The sequence below is a fragment of the Erinaceus europaeus genome, chromosome 21 (genome assembly GCF_950295315.1).
Source record: "Erinaceus europaeus chromosome 21, mEriEur2.1, whole genome shotgun sequence".
Lineage (NCBI taxonomy): Eukaryota > Metazoa > Chordata > Mammalia > Eulipotyphla > Erinaceidae > Erinaceus > Erinaceus europaeus.
Genome location: NC_080182.1, coordinates 19,030,386 through 19,054,111, shown reverse-complemented (window position 1 = coordinate 19,054,111; position 23,726 = coordinate 19,030,386). Strand labels below are relative to the sequence as shown.

The 23,726-nt window shown below is 37.1% G+C and overlaps 1 protein-coding gene and 1 non-coding gene across 20 annotated transcripts in view; both read right to left on the bottom strand.

The window, feature by feature from the left end:
* The window catches only part of RBMS3 (RNA binding motif single stranded interacting protein 3), a 1,638,617-nt gene that overhangs the window by 255,746 nt on the left and 1,359,145 nt on the right, over positions 1-23,726 (bottom strand). The gene's annotated exons all lie outside the window — the stretch shown is intronic.
* Positions 21,014-21,175, bottom strand: LOC132535351 (U1 spliceosomal RNA). The gene has a single exon (XR_009547138.1). It is a non-coding gene; the product is annotated as a U1 spliceosomal RNA (small nuclear RNA).

The window sequence follows — 23,726 nt, the reverse complement described above, 5'->3', positions numbered from 1 at the left end:
TGTAAACTTTATGTTTATAAATATCTCATATAATAGTAATATTTCTGAATACTAGGTATGTGCAGGTGTCTTCCTAGTTCTGAATCTGATTGAACTTCAAACAGAAATGTGCCCAAGACTCTTTTAAGTTATTTTGAAAATATTCTCCATAATTTCTACCTTATAAGTGATAATACCATCTATTTACATCTATAAGGTTAGTAACATCTGTAACGCTTTTCACATCATTAATCTGAGAGTCATCTGAGATTCATTTCAGATACCTTCTTTACCCAAAACTAAAATGAAATCTCTCCCCAGATCCTGCCTTTCAACCTCTAAAGCAAGATTTATGTCATTAACAAATATATAAATGTAACTTGAAGTATGACCATGTCTACAACTTAAGTTGGGTTGTCATTGTCTCTCTCTTGTGCACAGTAATACTCTCTAATGACTGTTCTGTTTCTACTCTGTTATCTGTAACTCAGTGTCTATGCATACACTAGTACAAAAATCCATTGATATTTATTAGATTATGCCACTCCCCTGCAAAAAGAAAAATACTCAGTATAGTTATAGTCTAGTTGGAACTTTATAGGGTCTCTGATGTCCCAAGTATGATCAGAACCACCATAACCCCATTTTTATCCTCTGATGTAATCCAGCTATCTTGTTCTCTGTGTTTCAGGTACATTGATTATCTTTCAATTGCTCACTCTTTCCTGTTTTAGTTTTTATGTGTGACTTTCTTCAGCCTGTAAGAATCTTTCTATCCACACTGTTCTGAATTTTGCATAACAACAGAGTCAATTTCAGTAATTATTTTCTTGATTGCTAAAGTCATATCTTAATCTCTCTTATTGAATTCTGTACTTTCATACAATTGTTAAGCTGTACAAATTTGGAGGAATATTGATTATTGGCTGTCTCCTACCCACACAAAAGCTTCAAAAGTGTAAAAGCCATGATAAATCTGTTGACCACCATATTTTTGGACCTTGAACTGAGCCTGATTATTGGTAGAAAAGCAAAAATAAAGAAAGGAAAGAAAGAAAGAAAGAAAGAAAGAAAGAAAGAAAGAAAGAAAGAAATTTGCTGAGCAAAGGAATAAATTTGAGCATGAATGGTGGTTTCAATCAAGTGATTTTTCTAAATATTCTCTTCCTAGCCTTTAAAAAATTTGTCCTGTTTAATCTATAAGGCAATTGGGCTGCTATTTCCCAATTCAAAGGTTTTAATAGCAGGATTTAGGATGTGCTAAATCAACATGGAAGTAAAAAATAATATTGATCTCTATTTGTGATGTTGATAAATATTATTACTATACTAAAAACTTGCTGAGGGTCTATTAGGTGGAGAGTAAAGATTTTACAAATAAAAATCCATCTACTAAATAATCCTGTGAGATTGGAGGTGTTAAGTTACTTGCTCAATGTTATACAATTATAAGGTAACAGCTAGAATTCTGATCCAAGTACTGTGGATCCGAGTTTAGCTTATGCCTTCTCTTTTTTATAGTACCCCAATTACAAGCACATTGTTCTAGAAAACAAGGCTAGGAAACTTGTATGAGAGTATAAATTCAAAGCACAAACATCTTTTTATTTTTTGATCTTTATTTATTGTATAGAGACAGCCAGGAGTCAAGAGGGAAGAGGGTGATAGGGAGAAAAACAGAGAGACACCTGTAACACTACTTTACCACTCATAAATCTTTCCTCCTGCAAGTGGGGACCTGGAGCTCTAACCTGGGTCCTTGCACATTGTAACATGTGCACCCAACCAGGCGTGCCACTAGCCCCTAAAACATCTTTTTTATTCTCTATTTTTCCTTTTTTTAAAAAAATTATTACCAGGGTTATTTTAAGGCTTGTTTCCTGCATAATAAATACAACACTCCTGTAGCCAATCTCTTCCCCCTCACCTTTTGTTGTTGTTGTTGTCTTTTCTTCTTAATAGAGAAAATTTGAGAAGGGGGAGATAGAGGAGAGAGAAAGACACCTGCAGCACTGCTCAATCACTCGTAAACTTCTCCCCTGGACAGGTGGACCAAGGGCTTGGACCTGGGTCCTTGTGCATAGTAAAGCATGCACTCTATCAGATGTGCCACCACCTCAACCTAAATATTAAGTTTCAAAGGAAAGACTACATACAAAATATAAGAAATAAAAAAAAATACATGGAGGCTTTTTTTTCCAGAAGTTAAAATATAGTTTGGATTTAGTAACTATTTTCTGAAAACTGGAATTGAGTCTGTGAATGTTGAATGGTAATTATGGACTGAGGCAGGGAACTGAGGATGGATATTGATCTAAATCTATTTTCTCTCCTTTTTTAATCCGTTCTCACATTTAGACTGTGAATACCAGAGGCACAAAAGAGAAATCATAGCATTATATGGCAAATAGCTATGAAGATACATTCTGTCAGTGCACTATGCAGACTTTCTATTTGTGTAAATGTAATTAAAAGGTGGCATTCATTGATGTTTCTGGTCAACTGAATTCATTTAATAAATTAGAAGATTTGAAATAAATTGGGAGATTAATAGTTATCATTGCGTTAAATTAAAAAATAGAATCTGGTCATATCAGGGAAAAAGAAGTTGGTAATAATGATTAAGTACAGAGATAATCATTATACACTACTGGCAATTCAAATTTCTTATTATGTGCCCCAATACTGTGATATGAATGCCAAATCCATTGACACATCTTTCACTGCTTTGTTGATGAGAATATCTATTGGGAAATGCACAAACAAGTTTGAGTAGACCCTGCTAATATCAGAGTAGAGAAGCAATTCTGTCTTGTTTCTGCTCATTGAGTAAGTAAAATTTGGGACTAGAGAAGAGTTATAGCCAGTAATGAATAAAAAAAAATCTACTTTTACTGTCAATAATCATACTCTATTTCTCACAGACTATTTCTCAAAATGGAATTTCTAGGAGAAAAAAGCTAAATAAAAGTGAAATGCTGAACAACTATTTGAATAATTATGTCAGCTAAAGCATACAACTGTTTGGGAGTCGGGCAGCGCAGCAGGTTAAGCGCACCGCACGGGGTGCAAAGCGCAAGCAGCTGAAGAAGGATTGGGTTGGAGCCCCTGGCTCCCCACCTGCAGGGGAGTCGCTTCACAGGCGGTGAAGCAGGTCTGCAAGTGTCTGTCTTTCTCTCCCCCTCTCTGTCTTCCCTTCCTCTCTCCATTTCTCTCTGTCCTATCCAACAACGACGACATCAATAACAACAACAATAAAAAGACAACAAGGGCAACAAAAGGGAAAATAAATAAAATTTTAAAAATTGTTTTAAAAAAAGTATACAACTGTTTTTTCTTTTTATCACTTTTTAAAAAATGCTATTCTGAAATGTCAAAGATGATAGATAAGTGGTTTTTAAAGCATCTCTTCAACATATTTAGCCAGTCATTTTTATTTTGCACCATGGAATTTCTGTTAAAACAACAATACATTAAAAAAATAGGATTGAATTCAAGGTTTTAAGATGAAATCAATGCAGGAAATGGAAATGTAATTCCACTAGATAGCATTTACATAACACCCTTTTTTGAAAGAAATCAGTATTATTCACCTATCCATCCCACTTATGTATGAGAAGCTTTAAAAAAACAAAAACAAAAATAGAAGGACTTTAAAAGCAAGTTTTCTTGCAAGAGTTCATAAATAAGTATCAGGTGCACTCTCTGTTGTCTAAGGCATGAGGGTTTTCTGAGTTCCTGGCCTATCTGAAGTCTTGAAACTCAGGTCAGGGAGGCGTCTGAGCTAGAATACTGGAAAGGGTCTTCAGAGTTTAGTATTAGGGGATATTCATCAAAAAGGATGAAAATCTATGAGGAGCAAATTTAAATCAAATTTGTATTTCAAAGACCATGCAATTTGGGATATTTCACTCTAAACCAAAGTATGCATATTTTACTTTTGAGACTCAAAAATATCTCAGTGTTTTAAACCACAGAATCCCTATAACTGGCTCAAAAAGCAAAGTAATGGCACATACACAAAAATTAGACCTTTTGAAAATTCATTAATTCTCTGGAAGCCTTAATCTTTCTGCAAAATCCTTGATAAATCAAATACAAGAGACAAGAAAGGAGGAATGAATATCACTTGGGTCATTTTAGAGAATCCCTGACATTTGTGAAGACTCAGCCCCAATGGCACACTTTCGCAAGCTTTGGTATTCAGTAGGAAGTCATCAAAAAGGGAAGGCTTTCAAATGATTATACAAGAAGTACGTGTTACAGATTACTCATGAATGAATCATGCTTTTCGGAAATTCACAAAGCCAAAAGTCACAAAATACAGGAATACTTACAATCTATACTAAGATAAAGTACATTGTGTAACTCAGTCTTCAAAAGGCCAACAAAAATTTATGAGAGATACTTTACAAGGGGCCAAGTGGTGGCGCACCTGGTTAAGCACACATGATAGTGCGCAAGGACCTGGGTTCAAGTCCCTGGTCCCCACCTGCAGGTGGAAAGCTTCATGAGAGCTGAAGCAGGGCTGCAGGTGTCTCTCTGTCTCTCTGCCTCTCTATCACTCCCTTCCCTCTCGATTTCTGGCTGTCTCTATCTAATAAATAAAGATAAAAAAAGGATACTTTACAAAATTGAGTGGTATACTGTGTCTTCATTCTTTAGGTGAAATCTATCCATTGCAGCACAATTTTTAAAATATGTTCTTTCCTAAATAACTTTTCTTCCAGTTTTCTATTGTTGTTGTTGGGTTCTCACCGCTACAGGTCAACTTTTTTAGATAGAAAATAAGAGAGTAAGAGATGTAAAGAGAGAGAGCATCTCCCTGAAGGTAGGGAGTGAGGGCTTGAACCTGAGAACTTGGTGCTGAAGAATGTGTGCAGTAAATTGGGTATGCCACCATTTTGCTGTCATGTTACTTTCAAATAATTTTATTTTACAATACAGTTTTCACTAGGGTGAAAAATCGTATCTCTTAAATATAGATATCTATATGCTATGCCCATCACCAACTTAACACCTTCTCTAACATAATGCTTTAGGTCCCTAACACTCTCTTTGTACCCTCCCTCCTTTTGTCCCTCTTTCCCAGAATCCTTGGCTTTGTTTTGATAGACCATACTGAGCTCTAGTTTAAATTTGTCTTTTCTTTCTATTATTGTTTAAGTTTCACCTATAAATAAAATCATTTGGTATTTGTCTTTCTTCTGACTTATCTCACATAACATAAATCCTTCAATTTCCATTAAGTGAAAGTGATTTAAGCCACACAACCTAGCATAACAACATTTTTTTTTTCAGAACACAAAGACATAATTTAACATGTGTGTCAAATGATATCATAGCTTCTCTTTTTCCATTTGGTAACAAAAACTAAAAGTTGAAATTTTTCTTCAGAGAGAAACAGGTTACTTCACCTAAAATTATAAATATACAAGTCATATAATCACTATATATTTGGATAGAGTACATAAAAAATTAATCATGAATTCTGTGTGAAAAGATAAATGAGCAAAAAAAAAGAATATTATTTAAAAGAAATCAGGATGGTAATAAGTAATCCCTTCTTGATATTAAGACAGTATATGAAATGCTCATTACTAAAGGTTTAAGTTAGTAGCACATGATTTGACAGACAGATTAAGAAGATTAAATATGCCTGGCCTACAATGAAAAATGTAGCATTTGGATTCAATGAGATTAAAGTATATTAAATACATGACATAGAAACAACAGGCTAACCAAGAGAATATAAAGCAACTATCTTACAAAGTAAAATGTGGAGAAAAGCTAAAATACACATCATTGATTTTTAATGAATTCTCTTTCAGTTAAGGTGATTTTTATCACTTTTAATTTTCTATTTTTACTATAACTAACAGCACCAGGGTTTTTTGTTTTTTTTTTTTAACCACTTCAGAGCACTGCTTAATTCTGGTTTATGACCATACTAGGGACTGAGTATCAGGCAAGGAAGTTTTTGCATAACCATCATTCTCCTTCCTTGATGAAGTCCCTAAAATAATGTTTTTAAAGAATGATAGAAAAACATAAGTGTATTTCCTATAAGCTATTGTTATTTTTAGTGATTTAAAAACTTTTTAAAAACTTTCTCAAGTATAACTGTAATAGTTTAAAATCAAACCCAACCAGTACAAATCAGATCCATATGGTTCCATTCAATTCAAAAGATTCTTTGGAAATTGTCCTGCCACGATCTCAGTCCAGTTTTAACCACTGCAACTTGTCTCGCCTCAAATAGACACAAGCATACTGACCTAAACTGATTAAGTTTGGTATTGAGGTAGTTCTCAAAACATCTACCTGATTCTGTATGTTATCTTACATCTTAAACTTTCACTCACAATGAAATTGATAATTCTCAAGAGCATTTCTTGCTCCATCTCAAGGTTTCATTGCCTTAGGCCAAATAGCCCTGCCTCCCCAGAGCCCTGCCCCAGTAGAGCAAGAGAGAGACAGGCTGGGAGTATGGATCAACCTGCCAACACCAATGTTCAGCAAGGAAGTAATTACAGAAGCCAGACCTTCCACCTTCTGCATCCATAATGACCATGGGTCCATACTCCCAGAGGGATAAAGAACAGGAAAGCTATCAGGGAAGGGGACAGGATACAGAGTTCTGGTGGTGGGAATTGTGTGGAGTTGTACCCCTCTTATCCTATGGTTTCTGTCAGTTTCCTTTTTATAAGTAAAAATAATAATAATAAAATAGCTCACTAGATAGTTTGCTGCTTTGCCATTTATGATATGCAGGCTCAAGTCCAGCCCCTCTGCACTGAAGAAAGCTTCCATGCTGTGGTCTGTCTCACTCCCTAATTCAGCCTCTCTGTCTTCTATCTTAAAAAAATATATATGAAAGAGAGACAGAGACAGACAGAGAAATACCTGTTCCTCTCACATTAGAGGAGATTCAGTGCCATGATGCCTTTTACTCTGTATGTCTTTTTGTCTCTATTTCTATGTAAAACAATAATCAACTCAGAGTGCTGAAACCTCAGAGATAACAAGAGATAAAGACAGAGATAAAAAACAGAAACAAAGTGGGACAGACACACAGCACTAAAGTTTTATCCAGTGCCATGGAGATGTAGTTTTGAAACTGGCTTGTATGCATGGAAAATAAGATACCCTCCTATGTGAACTATTTCATCTACTCTACACTGGAAATTTATTCCTATGTCTACTTTGCATTCCAACAAAAATCTTTATTAAATAAATGAAGAAAATCATGAATTAGTACAAAGTTACTGACTTAAATTAGATAAATTAGGTCCTAAATTATATATTTTCAGTGCTTTCAATCAAAGAACTCTGAATATTTCTATTTATTAATTTTAGGCATAAATATAGTATAATTGAAATTATTTTCATCCCCAGTCAATACTACTTTCTTTCATGAGTTTGAGATTTTTAGCCCTTTTGTAACCACAGTAAGAAATTTTTTTTTTCTGAGTGCAATGTGTGTGGTTATATTTTTCTAAATGGTACTTTTCAGACTGAAAAACAGTACTAATAGCAAGACATGTTCTTTCTAATATCTGATAATGCAAAGAATAAAATGCATTATCTGATTTCACTTAGTTTCCATGACTTCTTTGGTCCATTCAATGAAAGGATACCTTACTAATGGAGAAAAAAACAGGTCTATAATTTTTCTAATTGAGGCATTTTAGTTATGTGCCCTTTTCCCTGGCCTATCTTTTTATATACATAGTACAAAAGAGAAAAATAGCATTTGATAACCTAGATTTTGAAGATCTAAAGGAAGTTTATGTTCTTTCTTTATATAAACAAGAACCATTTATGAAACACTAGTATGAAAACTAAATATATGGTTTCCTGAAATTCCTAACTAAATTTATCCAAACTTCTGAATAATAGAATGAGCACTGAAGTAAGCAAGTAAATCTCAAAGATTTTGAATGGACTAAATCAATGAAACATTTAAACTATTACAGATATTAATAAACATTTTATTTGGATAAAACCAAAAAAAAAAAAAAAAGAAAGAGAAAATTCCAAGTCTGACAGTCTGACAATAGAAAAAAAAAATGCATTGTGAAAGAGTAACCTAATTTCATGCCCAAGAGTTTTCACCTTTATATTCAACAAAATGACTTTATGATTTAGTATAAATACATATAATTTGTACTTAGCATTTACCAAGGATACTCCAAGAGTTCTATATAGTGCAATTTATTTAAACCACAAGTACCCTCAATCCATTACAACAGAAGGGACTACTATTATCTTTATTTGCCAGTGAAGAAATTGAAGCACAGAAAGTTAAATAATTTGTCCAAGATTGTATATGTAATAAGGGCAGAATCAAATCTTGGAATCAACTCATTAACTATTACTGAGCTTGAGCACTTTACACAAGTTCTGAAAGTCTCAGAATCTTCATCTGAAAAATAGAGCAGTGCAATTTTCCTAAGGAAACTTTGAGAATAAAAAATAAAAATAAACCATAAAACACTAAAGAAAAATGTCTAACATATTCTCCCTCAGAACCCCGTTTCTCATCTCAGAATAGACAGACTGACTCATTTTCTAGCTCTACCAGTATGCCCCTGGATTTACCGATATATATATATAAAGTTTAAGGTGTGTATATATTACTTTAATATACTAAAAAGTCCTGGAATGATTACTACCATGGCATTAACTGTCTTCTCTAATTGTACCTCTTAGGAGGTATTGGTATCAAAGGAAAAACTGAAATAACTATAAACAAAGAACAAGCAAGTATCTGTAGATAGACGAAGCAAGACAAAAAGTATAAAACAGGAATGCTTAAATCCTAAACTTATAGCAGGAAAACTCAAAGACAGAATTTATCTTCTCTGCAGCAGTCAAGAGTATAGAATAACTCTAGTGATTGCAGAAAGAATGTTTCTGGGCCCAACCTACCTAAGGCAGCAAGGAATTTACAATGTAAATAAACCAGCTTAATAAAATTCTTCAGAAGAAGCAGGTAAAAAGGTGAAGGAGAGAAGCTCTTGATAAAGTACTTCATTAAGCCATCAGGGAACAATGATATAAATATTTATTTGAACAATAATACAAATCTATGCAAAGGCTAATGAATTCATTCTGCTAATGATAGGATGGCACAGTCTCCAGTTGCAAGAGAGACAGAACTTGCAGGAAGCTCTAGGAAGAAAAGGTTTTGAAAAAATGAGAACTGTATTCACAAAAGATATTAATTAGGAAAATATATATATATTAATTCTTGTTGTAGAATTGATTGTAACAACCAATGTGATGTCTGCTATTACAGCACAATTTTTTTTTAAAGATTTTATTTATTTATGAGAAAGATAGGAGAGAGAGAAAGAACCAGACATCACTCTGGCCTGTGTGCTGTTAGGGATAAAACTCGGGAGAGTCCAAAGCTTTATCACCTCCCGGACCACACACAATATTTTTTTATATATCCTTTTCCTTTTTGTAAATTACCGTAGGCTATTACTCATTTTGTAACCTGGAGAAAAGAATAAAACTGGAAGTATAATGGCAAGGAAATTTAATTTTTTTTTGTTTGCCTTCAGGGTTACTTCTGGGGCTCAGTGCCTGCAACATGAATCCACTGCTCCTGGAGGCCATTTTGCCCATTTTTTTGCCCTTGTTGTTACCCTTGTTGCCATTATTATTGTTGTTATTGCTGTCGTTATTGTTGGTTAGGACAGAGAGAAATGGAGAGAGGAGGGGAAGACAGGGGGAGAGAAAGACAGCCACCTGTAGACCTGCTTCACAGCCCTTGAAGCGACCCCCCTGCAGGTGGGGAGCCTGGGGTTCAAACTGGGATCCTCACTGCAGTCCTTGTGCTTTACCCCATGTATGGTTAACCCGCTGTGCTACCACCTGACCCCCAGAAAATTTAACCTTTATGAAATATAAAATGAGTCTTTCACATTTGAATGTTATTTTCTTATCCCAATGAAAAGTGCTGAGTCATATATTTTAAACCTCCTAAAGGGGGAAATACGCAAAATGTTTCTGTGTGGAATCATCATTACTGAACATCTCTGCATTTACTGTTATTATTTATTAGTAGTCAGTTGCCTCCTTAGCGCAGTAGGCAGCACGTCAGTCTCATAATCTGAAGGTCCTGAGTTTGGGGCATTAAGAGAGAATCATTACAGATTTCAAATTGGAGTAATGTGCTTACCTATTTTTCATTCATTTCAGTACCCACATCAATAATCTCTTATATTCAAATACTAAGTATTGGAGGAGACACACAAAAATAGGGCATGATTCTTCCTCCAGTGGATGAGTTTATAGCAGATTTATTAGAGACTACTTATACAAAAGGACACCTAGTATAGGAGAAAACAGTTCACTGTGAGGCAGTGCAGTCAGGAGACCTCATTAAATTATTATATTTGAGCAGAATTTTGAAAAATGAGGATAGAAGATTCTAGATCTTGTGATATAGGGCTTTAAATATAGGCCATGGAATCACAACAATAAGTTTTCAATCATACATACTTTTTGTGTTACCCACAAAATGACTATCTGCATTGATGCCTCCTACCTAAGTCTTTGAAGAAGGGTGACCAAAGTTCGTGAAGCTGGGAGTCAACTAGCACAAATTGTAGGTAAATTTTTATCTGTCACTAACCTTATTTAGTCATCACAGAAAACTGTGCAGCTTCAATCTGGACACCAACAGATGTAAGCCTTTCACAATTATGTTTATCTTGAATCTGTTTTTAACAATTCAGCTGGCTGGACTGTATGTACTGACCACTGATGCCAGAGAGAAGACCTAGACCCTTCTGGTCATGCCAGGCCAATAACCCTTCTTCAAAACCCCCATCCCTTCACCGCTCAGGGCTGGCATTGAGCCTGGAGGGAAAAAATGTTGAGTCTGTCATCTTCGCAGATAGCTCTCACCTCAAATAAATCCATTTCATCTCACCAATATATATCACTTGAATACTGACTTTCAAGCATAGAATACCAAATCTTGCCATTTGTTAATACCATAAAGAATGTAACAAGAGATTAATTAATCTGCCAAAGCTCACAAGTAAAGTCAGAGTCATAACTCAAACCAAATTCCAACTATCTCCAAGAAAGAAGATGGCATTTTCTTCAATATATATTGTCCCACAAATTCAGAGAGAAAAGAGGCCCCCTATTCATGAGGTTTTCATAAATAACACACCATAAAACACCTTATTGTTGGTCTTTTCTTTGCCTCATAAAACTAACAAAAAATGAAAACAAGCTGTTATTGGAGTGAGAACAAACTAAGGAGTAAATAGATATTATGCTGTGCCTTTTAAAAATAAATTCCATGAAAAAAGTATCTTAAAATTTTTAATAATTTGCAGGATGTCTGTAACCAGTTCCTTAATGTTACTTGAGAATTAACACATAACGCATGGTTATGTGAGAAAATAAACTTAAATAAATGATTATTATGGGAATCTATCTTAGGAGACTTTAGGATTTATTTATTATTATTATTATTATTATTATTATTATTATTATTATTTTTACCAGAGAACTGCTGAGCTCTAGCTTCTGGTTATGCTGGGGATTGAACTTGGGGCCTTTGATGCCTCAGGAATGAGGGTTTTTTTTTTTTTACGTGATCATTATGTTATCTCTGTAGTCAAGACTTTAACATTTCTGATATCTATTTTTTAAAGGTTTTTGTGAACATTAATAGCAAACTGTGTTCACCAGTTATGTCACTGTTTATTATTATTATTGTAGTTATTATATAAATATTTTTATATAACTTACATGTATTTAAGATGCATCTCTCTAGTAAACATCAGTTCATAAAACCATGTAAATGTAAGATAAGCACTCCATCTAATTATTAGTAACCAAAAAAAAAAAAAAAAGAAAAACACAAGGTGCGTCTTCCCAGATGCTAAAAATCAACCACAAAATGAAAGGAAACCCTGGGAGTCTGGTTGTAGCACAGAGGGTCAAGTGCACATGGCGCGAAGCGCAAGGAGCAGCTTAAGGATCCCACTTCGAGCTCCCCCACCCAGCTCCCCACCTGCAGGGTAGTCGCTTCACAAATGGCGAAGCAGATCTGCAGGTGTCTATCTTTCTCTCCCCCTCTCTGTCTTCCCCTCCTCTCTCCATTTCTCTTTGTCCTATCCAACAATGACGACATCAATAATAATTCCTACTACAATAAAACAAGGGCAACAAAAGGGAATAAATAAATAAACATAATTTAAAAAAAAAAAAGAAGAAAGGAAACCCTACCTCACTCCCCTAAAAAAAGTCTAGAGACTAAAAAATATGCGTCTTAATAACACATGGATCACTGAAGGAGTCAAAAATGAAATTAAGTATTTCCTCCATATCAATCAAAATAGAAGCGAGCTATCAGACCCTATGGGATGCAGCAAAAGCTTCCTGAGAGGGGAGTTCATAGCAATGCAGGTCTACATTAGTAAAGAAGTGAAATCACTAGTAAACCATCTAACAACCCAACTGAACCAACTAGAAACAGAGCAACAAAGAGATCTAAAGGTCAGCAGAAAACAGGAAATAGTTAAAATCAAATCAGAAATCAATAAATTAGAAAACAAAAAGACCATCAGGAAGATTAACGAAACCAAGATCTGGTTCTTTGAAAGGATAAATAAAATCGATAAACCACTAGCTACAGTCATTAAGAGAAAAAAGAAAGATATGGTAAAAACACTCAGAAATGAAAGATGAGATATAAAAAACAAGATAGGGCAGAGATACAAAGGATCATGCAAAAACTGTTATGGATAACTTTCTGGAAATAAATTTGATAACTTAGAAGAAGTGAACACACTCTTAATATTATACCAACTGCCAACCTTAACACAAGAGGAAGTAAATAAACTTAACAGTCCAATTATTAGTGAATTAAAACAATAATAAAAAAAACAATAATCAAAAACCTCAACAAAAACAAAATCCCAGGTCCAAATGATATACTAATGAATTTTATAAGACATTCAAAGAACAACAGTTCTTCTCAAACTCTTCCAGAGAACAGTAGAAGAAGGAACACTACCAAATACATATATTTTATGAGGCTAATATCACTCTGACCCCCAAAGCAGGAAAGGATTCTACCAAAAATGAAACCTATAGACCTATATCCCTGATTTAAAATTGATGCAAAGATCCTCAATAAAATGTTGGTTAATTGAATCCAACAATATATTAAGAGAATGATCCATCAAGATTAAGCAGGATTCATTCATCCCTAGGAAACAGGTATGGTTCAACATCTGCAAGTCAATCAATGTAATCATCGTAACAACAAAAAGAAAGATAAAGCCCTCCCCCACTAGGGAAAGATGGAAACAGGCTAGGGGTATGAACCAACCTGCCAACGTCCATGTCCAGCAGAGAAGCAACTACAGAAGCCAGACCTTACAACTTCTTCATCCCATAATGATCTTGGGTCCATACTCCCAGAAGGATAAAGAATAGGAAAGTTTCCAGTGAAGGGGATGGGATATGGAACTCTGATGGTGGGAACTGAGCGGAATTGTACCCCTCTTACCCTACAGTCTTGTCGATCATTATTTAATTAATTTTTTTTAAAGTCACATGATCTTATCAATTGATGCAGAAAAAAACATTTGATAAGATACAAGACATATTTATGATAAAGACCCTCAAGAAGTTGGGAGTGCAAGGAAAATTCTTAAACATAATAATGGCAATATATGGCAAACTCATGGCTAACATTATACTCAGTTCTACATATCCCTCAGTCTAAGCACTTAGAACTTTAAATGAGTAAACTGACTGAATTTTAACATTGGGTTTAAATTGTTAATTCACTTCGAACAATAACTTTCTTTTGAAATATTAAGTCATCTATCATTTCAAATCAAGGAGACCAGAAGCAACCGATCTTGTCAGTATATAAGATACACAGTTATTTGTAAACAGTATTAAGTAACATAAATCACGGTAAGATCTTGTATGGTACAGTAAATCCTAATCATGGATGGGCTTTTCAAACTACATCAAGTTCCTAAATAACTTAGCTGTAATATTAGTTCTCTATTGCCTTCTTAATCTCTAAGACAGCTGGAAATTTCCTCATTCTCTATAAAGCCCATATTTCACCCAGTCCTGGAACCTTTGGGGCTTTGTTCATTTTCATTTAGGTTTCTCTTGATCTATACCATTTGATATTGCATCTGCTAATCTCAACCAAATCAATGCAACCAGTGGCAACTCGACATGTTCCACTCTGGACTGTGTCCAGAGATGCCAAGCCTACTATGTCAACTCTAGCTCAAATACTCTGGTGAGACCTTGACTAGCTTATAAGATTCCTTAGCCTATTTTAGGTGGTGCACTTCCCAACAAAGTGATAGAATGTTGTTATAGACCAAGGCCCATGAGATAGGGCACATGTGCACACATATCCATAAGCTGGGGGGAAAACATACCTAAAAACAAAAGTGCACAATAGTCTACAGTGACTCAGTAGGTAGAAAAGCAGGTAGAATGACCTAAAAAAAGATACCATAAAGTACTCAAATATTTTCTACTTTGATGTAGATACCCTCCTTACCTACTTCCTATTTCACTTCCCTCAATGACTCTAACTCTAACCTTGTCAGATAAAGTAAGAACTACAAAAGCTGGATAAGAGCAAGAGAACAGCACACTTAAAAGTTGGCCCTTTTGATCACTACCAGGCCACCCCATCATCTGGGGCCCTGTTCGGGGAATCCTAGGATTCCCACATAGATATGATGAGTCTAGACCTCTTAACAGATCCCTCTCTCTGCCATCACTAGTCATATCCATTAGAAATAACATCATAAACCCTCTTGTGGGCCTCTACATGACCTTGGCCTCAACGTAGAATAACAGTGGTAGAAACTGCCCCCTCATTCTCTGAAGGGAGGCTGGGTCAACATATTCTGACATTTGAGGAAGATGGGTCCTGAAATGAGTGCAGCCTAGAAAGTTTCTAGATGTGACCATGGAATTAGAGCTCAGACTGACAGGGATGCAGAGGTTACATAGGCTCCTGTGCCTATGTGAAGCAGAGGGCGCTGGGCTGTAGCACAGCAGGTTAAGCACACATGGTACAAAGCGCAAGGGCTGGAGTAAGGATCCAGGACTGAGGCCAGAGTAAGGATCTGGGAATGAGCCTGCAGCTCCCCACCTGTGGGGGGGTGGGGAGGTGTCACTTCGCAAGTGGTGAAGCAGGTCTGTAGGTGTCTACCTTTCTCTCTTCCTCTCTTTCCCTCCTCTCTTGATTTCTCTTCATCCTATCCAACAACAACAATAACAATAACAACTATAACAATGGCAACAACAGCAGCAGCAAATTGGGAAAAAGGGCCTCCAGGAGCAGTGGATTCGCAGTGCAGGCATGAAGCCCCAGTTATAACCCTGGAGGGAAAATTAATAATAATAATAATAATAATAATAAACAGAAAGCAAATACTGAATTTTATTCTATTAAAATCAGCAACTTGAGTTTTATTTTTTCTCTATCTCCTTCTTCCGTGTGTGTGTGTGTGTGTGTGTGTGTGTGTGTGTGTGTGTGTGTATGTGTGTGTATTTGGAATTCTATCACCTTAGCATCTCCAGAAACAAAATAAAAACAAGTGAGACCTTGTTTTATAGTTTTGTAAATCTCTAACAATTCTGGGTTAACGGAAAACACATGAATTCTTATACATGCTCCTGAATTCAATCTGTTCCTTTGTCACACATCATATATACACTGTGAAACTCCACTCTCCAGTTATGTGAGAATTAGAATGAAAAAAGCAAATGATGTGTTAACATTGTTAAGAAAATATTTTGATCTTGCAGACCACCAGAAAGGTACTCAGGGATCCCAGGAATCAGGAAGACCTTTTGGATCAAAAATAAGGTACCATCTTAAGGCCAGAGCACAAAAAATTGATTTGCTTACCATTTAACTTTACTATTTCTATACATTGGTAAGGATTTTCATTACCATGGTCAGCATTATGGCTCACCTGAGTAGTTTGCCACCTTTCTCAAACACTCCAATCAAGTTTGAGCCTAGGCACCACATCAGTGGAGGAGGTTTTGGCCTTTTAAATCCTTTCACTCTTTCCCTGTCTGTTTTTCTCTTTGTATCTGAAACAGTTGGCCCAAAGTGGTAAACTCCTGGCATCAACAACTGTATTTTTAATTTGTATATCCATATAATTACGATAAGTTTGAATGCACACTTACTAGGACAGATATGGTCAGATAAATCTTGTCATTAAAGAATGAACTAATCATGTGCAGGATATATAATTACACTTTGATCTAACTCTATATGTGGTCATTAATAATTAATTAAACTGTCTATACTTGTTAGCTATCTGTTGACAATGAACAACTGACATCTTCTTTGTCTTTCTCCAAGGAAGTCAGAGAAACTGTGAAGATAGCATAGACCACATTCAGATGTCTCTTCATTAGGGGCCAAACAACTGGCATATAAATACCCCATCAGTCATTGCTGAAGGGCTACTCCATCCAAGAAGATGTACCTTCCTAAGCACTTCTGACTCTATACATGAGGCTAAACAGTCTCCTGCAGCAGGAGGGTGGTTCAACATAAGAAAAAAAAAAAAAAAAAGGTAGGGTTAAGTGATAGAAGTTGGGCAAATGTCCAGTGAGTGATAATATCTGTTCAAATAGCATAAAGCTAGAAATCAACTTTAATCATTGCATTGGTTTACTTTAGGACATTCCAGTGACTCAACCAGTACAATTGCTTGATAAAACCTCTGGTCCAAAATGAGACTTATTTTCAATACAAGAGAAATTAAATTTCATATCTTCACAGCCTCCTCAGCTTGCTGCAGGGCTAATATACTCTTGGCTAGTAAATACATTTTTGAAATTTTACTAAATTTTTTTATTATCATTTGAATAGCTACACTATCATTTCACATAATTTGTTGGCATATAAGTATACCTTCTTGGGCTTTTAATTTTTTTGTCTTAAAGCTAAGCTTTCATGTGAGTCTTAACCACTTAGGGCTTTAGTAGTTAGAGAACATTATTTATGCTTCAGATATAATCATTCAAAACATAAAGCTAATATCAATGGCATAACCTCTGTAAGCTTTTCCACCCTAATGATTTTTCAATAACAGGAATCACTGAAAGCCGATATTAAGGTTGAAACCTAGTAGACACACATTTATATGATCTTCCCTTTGCAACTGGTATACTTTTCCTGGCATATTTTATGATACCAGATGGTTTGAATTAATATTTGATTTATTTGGGTCAACAATGTTATTATCTATGATCAAAGGACATACCCCACCAAAAAGTATCTTTCTGGGTGGCTAGCAGATTTACACTCTAATATATCTTTAAGAAGAAGAAAGAATGTTATAAAGTATAAGGAAACATGATTACAAAATAATTAACAAGGCAAGCTTTTTTTTTTTTCCTGTTTAACATATTGTACAAGCAGCCCAAATGCTATTCACAAGGAATGCTAAAAAAAAATAGGAGAAGCTAGGAAACTTCTCCAGTGGCTATTAGTAAAGAAATTCAGAAATAGTTCGGATGATGCTCAGTTGAAATAAACTTTATGTATCTGTGTATCCATTTTTTGTTACTCTTAAAAAACAAAAACATAAAACACTATAATTTTACCATCTTAAAGTTCTACAGGTCAGAATCCAACAGAACCTATTGGGCTAACATTAAGATGCCCTCAGGGCTGTAAGCCTCTATGGAGGCTTTAGGGCAGGATACAATTCCTGGATTTTTCTCTGAGGATACTACACATCCCTCTATTTGTGAGCTCAACTACAGGGGATCAACTTCTCAGAATTACACTTAATTCTTGAGAACTTGGTTTTTATGACTTGTGCTTGATCAAACCACACCGATCTCCTCTTTTCTACCACTTTCAAAGACCACTGGGATAGCACTGGACCCACCACGGTAATCCAGAATAATTTCCTTTCATAAAGTCAGTTTATTAGCAACCTTGATTTCAAATGCAATCTTGATTTCTCTTTACCATAGTATGTGGAGATTAGAATTTACAGATCATCATTCTACAAATAGGTAGTTAACTTACTACCAAATAATTATTAGTATGTTGCTGTGCCATTGGATCAAATGATTGAACAACAACAAAAAATGTACTATCCTTGTAGTCAAATATTTTCTAAAAGATGTATTTTCTAGCAAAGGAGAAAGTAAGAAGCATCGCTCTAGCATATGCAATGTTGAGAATAGAACTTGAGACCATTGTTTGCGAATCCAGCACTCTAGTCACTGCACCATATCCCTGGCCACTAAAGGTTAAAATTTAAGGATAAGGGAAAAGATTAACAGTAACATAAAAGATCTTGATAAAATATACGATCTGGGGGTCGGGCCGTAGTGCAGCAGGTTAAGCGCACATGGCACAAGCACAATGACCAGCTTAAGGATCCCACTTCGAGCCCCCAGCTCCCCACCAGTAGGGGGTGCCACGTCACAGGTGGTGAAGCAGGTCTGCAGGTGTCTATCTTTCTCTCTTCCTCTCTGTCTTCCCCTCCTCTCTCCATTTCTCTCTGTCCTATCCAGCAACAATAGCAGTGGCAACACTAACAGTAAATGCAACAACACAGGCAACAGAATGAGGGGAAAAAAAAGGACTCCAGGAGCAGCAGATTCATGGTACAGGCACTGAGCCCCAGCAATAAGCCTGGAGGCAAAAAATATATATACGCAATCTGGGGCTGGGCAATTGAGTGTACACATTACCATGTGGAAGGATGCAGATTCAAGCTCCCTGTCTCTACCTGCAGAATCAGTAGTGAAAGTAGTGAAATACATATATCCCAGTATCCCCTTTCCTTCTCGATTTCTCTGTCTTCAGTAAAATAATAAAAAATAAGATAAACACAGAATACTACAGAAAAAGAAAATACACAATTGAATTATACAAATGTATCTTTAAAATACATGAAGTCCAAGAAACAGATAAAAAGCTTGTTAGTTACTTATGAAAAAAAAGTTTCTGTACTGAAAATTGGATGAAATAATAGTAAGCTAACTGATACATCATCCACAGGCTTAAAAAGGTCAGACTCAGAAGTTATAAGATAAACAAATGATGACTGATTCAGAGCTTGCCTAATGAGTGTTTTCATTCATATTTCTCTCAAAATAGTTTCTTAAATCTTGGAGATTTTTTTTTCATTCTAAAAATCAGATCATAAATTATGAGGTTTGTGCCTGACAGGCTTTGTGATGACTGTTGGAAAAGAAAGACATGAATTTAATTCCGGATACTATCCACTTACCCAAAAAGCGGTTCAAATGTGTTTTTAAATCAGTCCTATAAAGTGAGATTCTAGATTTGGAAATGCACTAAGCACTTAATTATTCAGAGCTTGGTTTCTATGGCTTGTGTCTTAATTGGTCTTAAGCCACTCAACCCTCTTAGCTTGTTAATAGGACTCATTCAGACAGACACTAAATGTTTTAACTACTCATCAGTGATGCTGCCAGAAAGCAAAGATTAACATTGCCTTAGAAGTAAAATTATACTTCCTTTGAGTTATTTTATAAGTTTTCACTACGACATTTTCAATGTAGAATTTTTTAAGTCTTTTATTTTTAATTTAATTTTTTTATTTTATTGGATAGAGACAGAGAGAAATTGAGAGGGGAGGAGGAGGTAGAGAGGAAGAGAATCAGAGAGACACCTACAGCCTTGCTTCACCACTTGTGAAGCTTTGCCCTGCAGCTGGGGACCAGGGACTTGAACCTGGGTCCTTGCACACTGTTATGTGTGCACTTAACCAGGTGCACCATCACCTGGCCACCTCAGTGTAGATATTTTTAAAGATTTGAATGGGGTTACTCTTTTGGAAACTATAATATAAAGATAGCATGCATATTTGAGCGTATATAGAAGGCATTCTCTTCTTCCTTTGTAAAATTCTTTATTTCGTGGAGTTATGAAGGGCAAAAAAAAAAAAAGCACTAATATGATACACATTAATATGTGTAAGGACACTAGTTCAAGCTCCAAGTCTGTACCTGCATAGGGGAAGCTTCACAAGTGATGAAACTGAGTCTCTCTTTCTCCCTCTCTATCTCTTCTCTCTCAAGTTCTATTTATTCTTTAGAAAAGAAAGAAGGGGGAGTCGGGTGGTAGCACAGTGGGTTAAGCACAGGTGGCGAAAAGCACAAGGACCGGCGTAAGGATCCTGGTTCAAGCCCCCAACTCCTTACCTGCAAGGGAGTTGCTTCATAAGTGGTGAAGCAGGTCTGCAGGTGTCTACCTTTCTCTTCCCCTCTCCATCTTCCCCTCCTCTCTCCATTTCTCTCTGTCCTATCCAACAAGATGACAACAATAAAAACTATAACAAGAAAAAAAAGAAAGAAAGAAAGAAGGAAAAAAAGGAGAGGAGAGAGAGAAAAGAAGGAAAGAAGAAAGGAAGGAAGGAAGGAAGGAAGGAAGGAAGGAAGGAAGGAAAAAATAGCCACCAGGAGCAGTGGATTTATAGTGCAGACACTGAGGTACAGCAGTAAATCTGATGGCAATAAAATAAAATAAATAAATACATAAATAAAAATAAATAAAAGCTCCCTTCAATGCACGGGGATCAGGTTCAAAAGTTTGCCCCACACATGGCAAAGCAGCACACCAGCAGTAAACTATCAAAGTGAGATATTTTGCCAGTTCTCATTCCAAGTGTTTCTAATCTCCTGGAGATGACCCTCTGTTCTTCCCTATTTGTTGTTTTTCGTTGTTGTTGTAGTTATTATTGTTATTGATGTTGTCATTGTTAGATAGGACAGAGAGAAATGGAGAGAGGAGGGGAAGACAGAGAGGAGGAGAGAAAGATAGACACCTGCAGACCTGCTTCACCGCCTGTGAAGCGACTCCCCTGCAGGTGGGGAGACGGGGCTCAAACTGGTATCCTTATGCCGGTCCTTGTGCTTTGCGCCACCTGTGCTTAACCCGCTGTGCTACAGCCCGACTCCCTCTTTCATTTTTTTTTTAAGCCAGGGAAGAGAGTGAACACAGTCCCCCTACCACAAGTTAGGCAGTCGAGTTTCTCACATTCTGGGAAATCGAAGGGGTCAGTACATCTGGAGTGCAGTGGATAAGCCTCACCCTGGGAAAACCACCTTCGTGATCAGGGTATCTCCCCTGCCAGGTAAATATCTTTCTATTTTCTTCAGAAAGATAAAGACACAACATAATCATAATTGCTTCAGGTGGTGTCAGGGTTTGAACCCAGGTCAAGTGGATGGTAAAGGACATACTCTAACCCTGACCAACAGAGTTAACTCTGTATATATATGTGAGTGTGTGTGTGTGTGTGAGAGAGAGAGAGAATGAGAGATGGAGAGAGAGAGAGATGGAACGCGAAATGGAGAGAAGAGTGAACAAGGAGCAGACAGGAGCGGAAGGGGGAGGAAGACAGAGGCTGTAGCGTTTCTCTGGTCTTATCAGTGCTTGGGATTAAGCCCTGTGCATGCAAAGCATATGCTTACCTCACTGAATCAGTCACCTTCCTAGCCCACAAAGCGTTACATAAAGTCTAAACTTTAATGATCCTGAAGTAGACAGACTATTCTGTGAAGAACATGGCATTTGTAAAGTTCATTGTTCAAATGGTGTTTTAGTTTCAGAAAGCCTTAAAAGAAAAAAAAATGTAATATTTCTTCTGAGTAGGATCATAAAAACACATGTGACGATTCCATATACATAACTATTTTTATTTGTTGCTGCTTATTCAAATATAACTTCATCTGTCACCTGAATAAACTGGAACCAATAAGGAAACAGCAGTTGAAAAGATCTGAGACATTTCCACCAATAATAATTTGTAAATGTCTTCCTTAGATTTTGATAATTTGAAGCATGTTTGTTGTATGCTTTACATTGGGTTGTTCTAGCTCTTCCCCGCCAAGAGAATTGGATCAGTCCTGTTAGTTTTGCGGGCCTGCTTGGCCCCGCCCCTAGGAACCCAGACAGAGTTCCAGAGTTGCAGAGTTGGAGAGAGTGCTTGCACTGCCACGGGGGGAAAGAGGCAGCAGAGTTCTGTTTGGTGATTAGTTTGTCTTAGTTTATGAATTGTTGTTCCTGAATAAAGAAATACAGCTTCCCTGCCCAGCCGTTGTCTCCGCGTCTCTGTTACCCACCCGTGAAGCTAGCCCGGCCAGCTGGAGCCTCTGAATTTTAACAACAAATGGCACCCACGAGGACCTGACCTGTGCATCTCTCAGATAAGTGAAGACAATTAGGCTACCTATGTACTATGGCCTTCTCTTCTGCTTGTGAAGAGATCTCCAAAGGCCTCTGCTCTTTCTTCATGAGACTGTTTTGCTGTTTCTGGAACATTTATCTCTGGACCACTCTGTGGTTTCCACGTGCTCGGGCGCACACAAAACAGCCAGATGAGTCGGGAAGAGCCAGCAGGCAAGAGGCGAAGCGCCGAGATGCCTTTTCCACCTGGTAGAACAGCCAGCCAGCGGGCTGCACTCAGACAACCCCGCACACCGTGCCTGTAGCCCCGCAGCCCGCAGGAGGCTGACGCCAGCACGCAAGAGCCCGATGCCAACACGCAGGAGCCTGATGCCACCACACAGGAGCCTGATGCCAACACGCTGGAGCCCAATGCCAACACACAGGAGCCTGATGCCACCACGCAGGAGCCCAATGCCAGCACGCAGGCCAGCCCACAGGAGCCGGCTCTCCACCGCATGGCGCAGGGCACTGGACGTGTGATCCCTCCACGCTGCTCGGCCACTGCGAGCAGGGCAGCAGACATGACAGGGCCATGGGGCAGGGCCTTGGCAGCCTATCATGGCTGCCACCCCTGGGCACCTAGGCCCACACCTTCTACAAGGCTGGCCCGCCCGCCCTCATGCTATGAATTCTGGAACGATCCCGGACCTTCCAGAGCCCCGGGCTCCCTGCCAAAACTGGGCACACGAGATCTCCAGCTGCCGGTCCGGTCTGAAGGCAGACAAGCTGGAGTACGCAGAGATTTGTACAGAGATCGCAACCTGCAATTCCTAGAAGTGAAGCTTCCCAAGAGACCACCACTAGACAACGCACCCCGTGTTTGAAATGACATGTCTTCGTAACAAAGGTTTCTCTCCTTGTACATTAATGACCATGTTTATGTGTAAGTTTAAAGTTTGGTAAACAGTAACTTTAAGGCTAAATTCTTACTAGTCAAAGTTAAATGAAAAAGGTTTTCAACGTAATTCTCATAAAGATAAAATTAACTTATATTTAAAGTCTGAGGTAAAAATTAGTTAACAATCAATATATTTTAACTAAGTTGGTCTAAACAAAAGGTTAAATAGACTTGTTGATATGTAAAACTCTTCATTACCTTCTCTATTAGAAATGGTAGATCGCACAATGGCTATGCTAGTTATTCTCATGCCTGAGGTTTCCTTTCCGGCGCACAACTAGGGTGTGACTCCATCTTGAATGGGTGTAACAAAAGGTTAAAAGACGTTGTTGATATGTGAAAGTCTCAAATTCCTTCTCTATTAGAAACGTTAGATTGCGCTATGGTTATGCTAACAAGTTTTGTTTCATAGTAAGTAAATTTCAGCCAGCTGCCTTTGAGACTCTAGGCAGTTCCCCACCCCCATGCAAATGCCTGTCGAGACAAATATGCCCCCCAGAGGCAAGAAATGTTTTTTTTTAAGCTGATAAAGTTTTGCCCACAGAGGCAAAATATGGCCCCCTC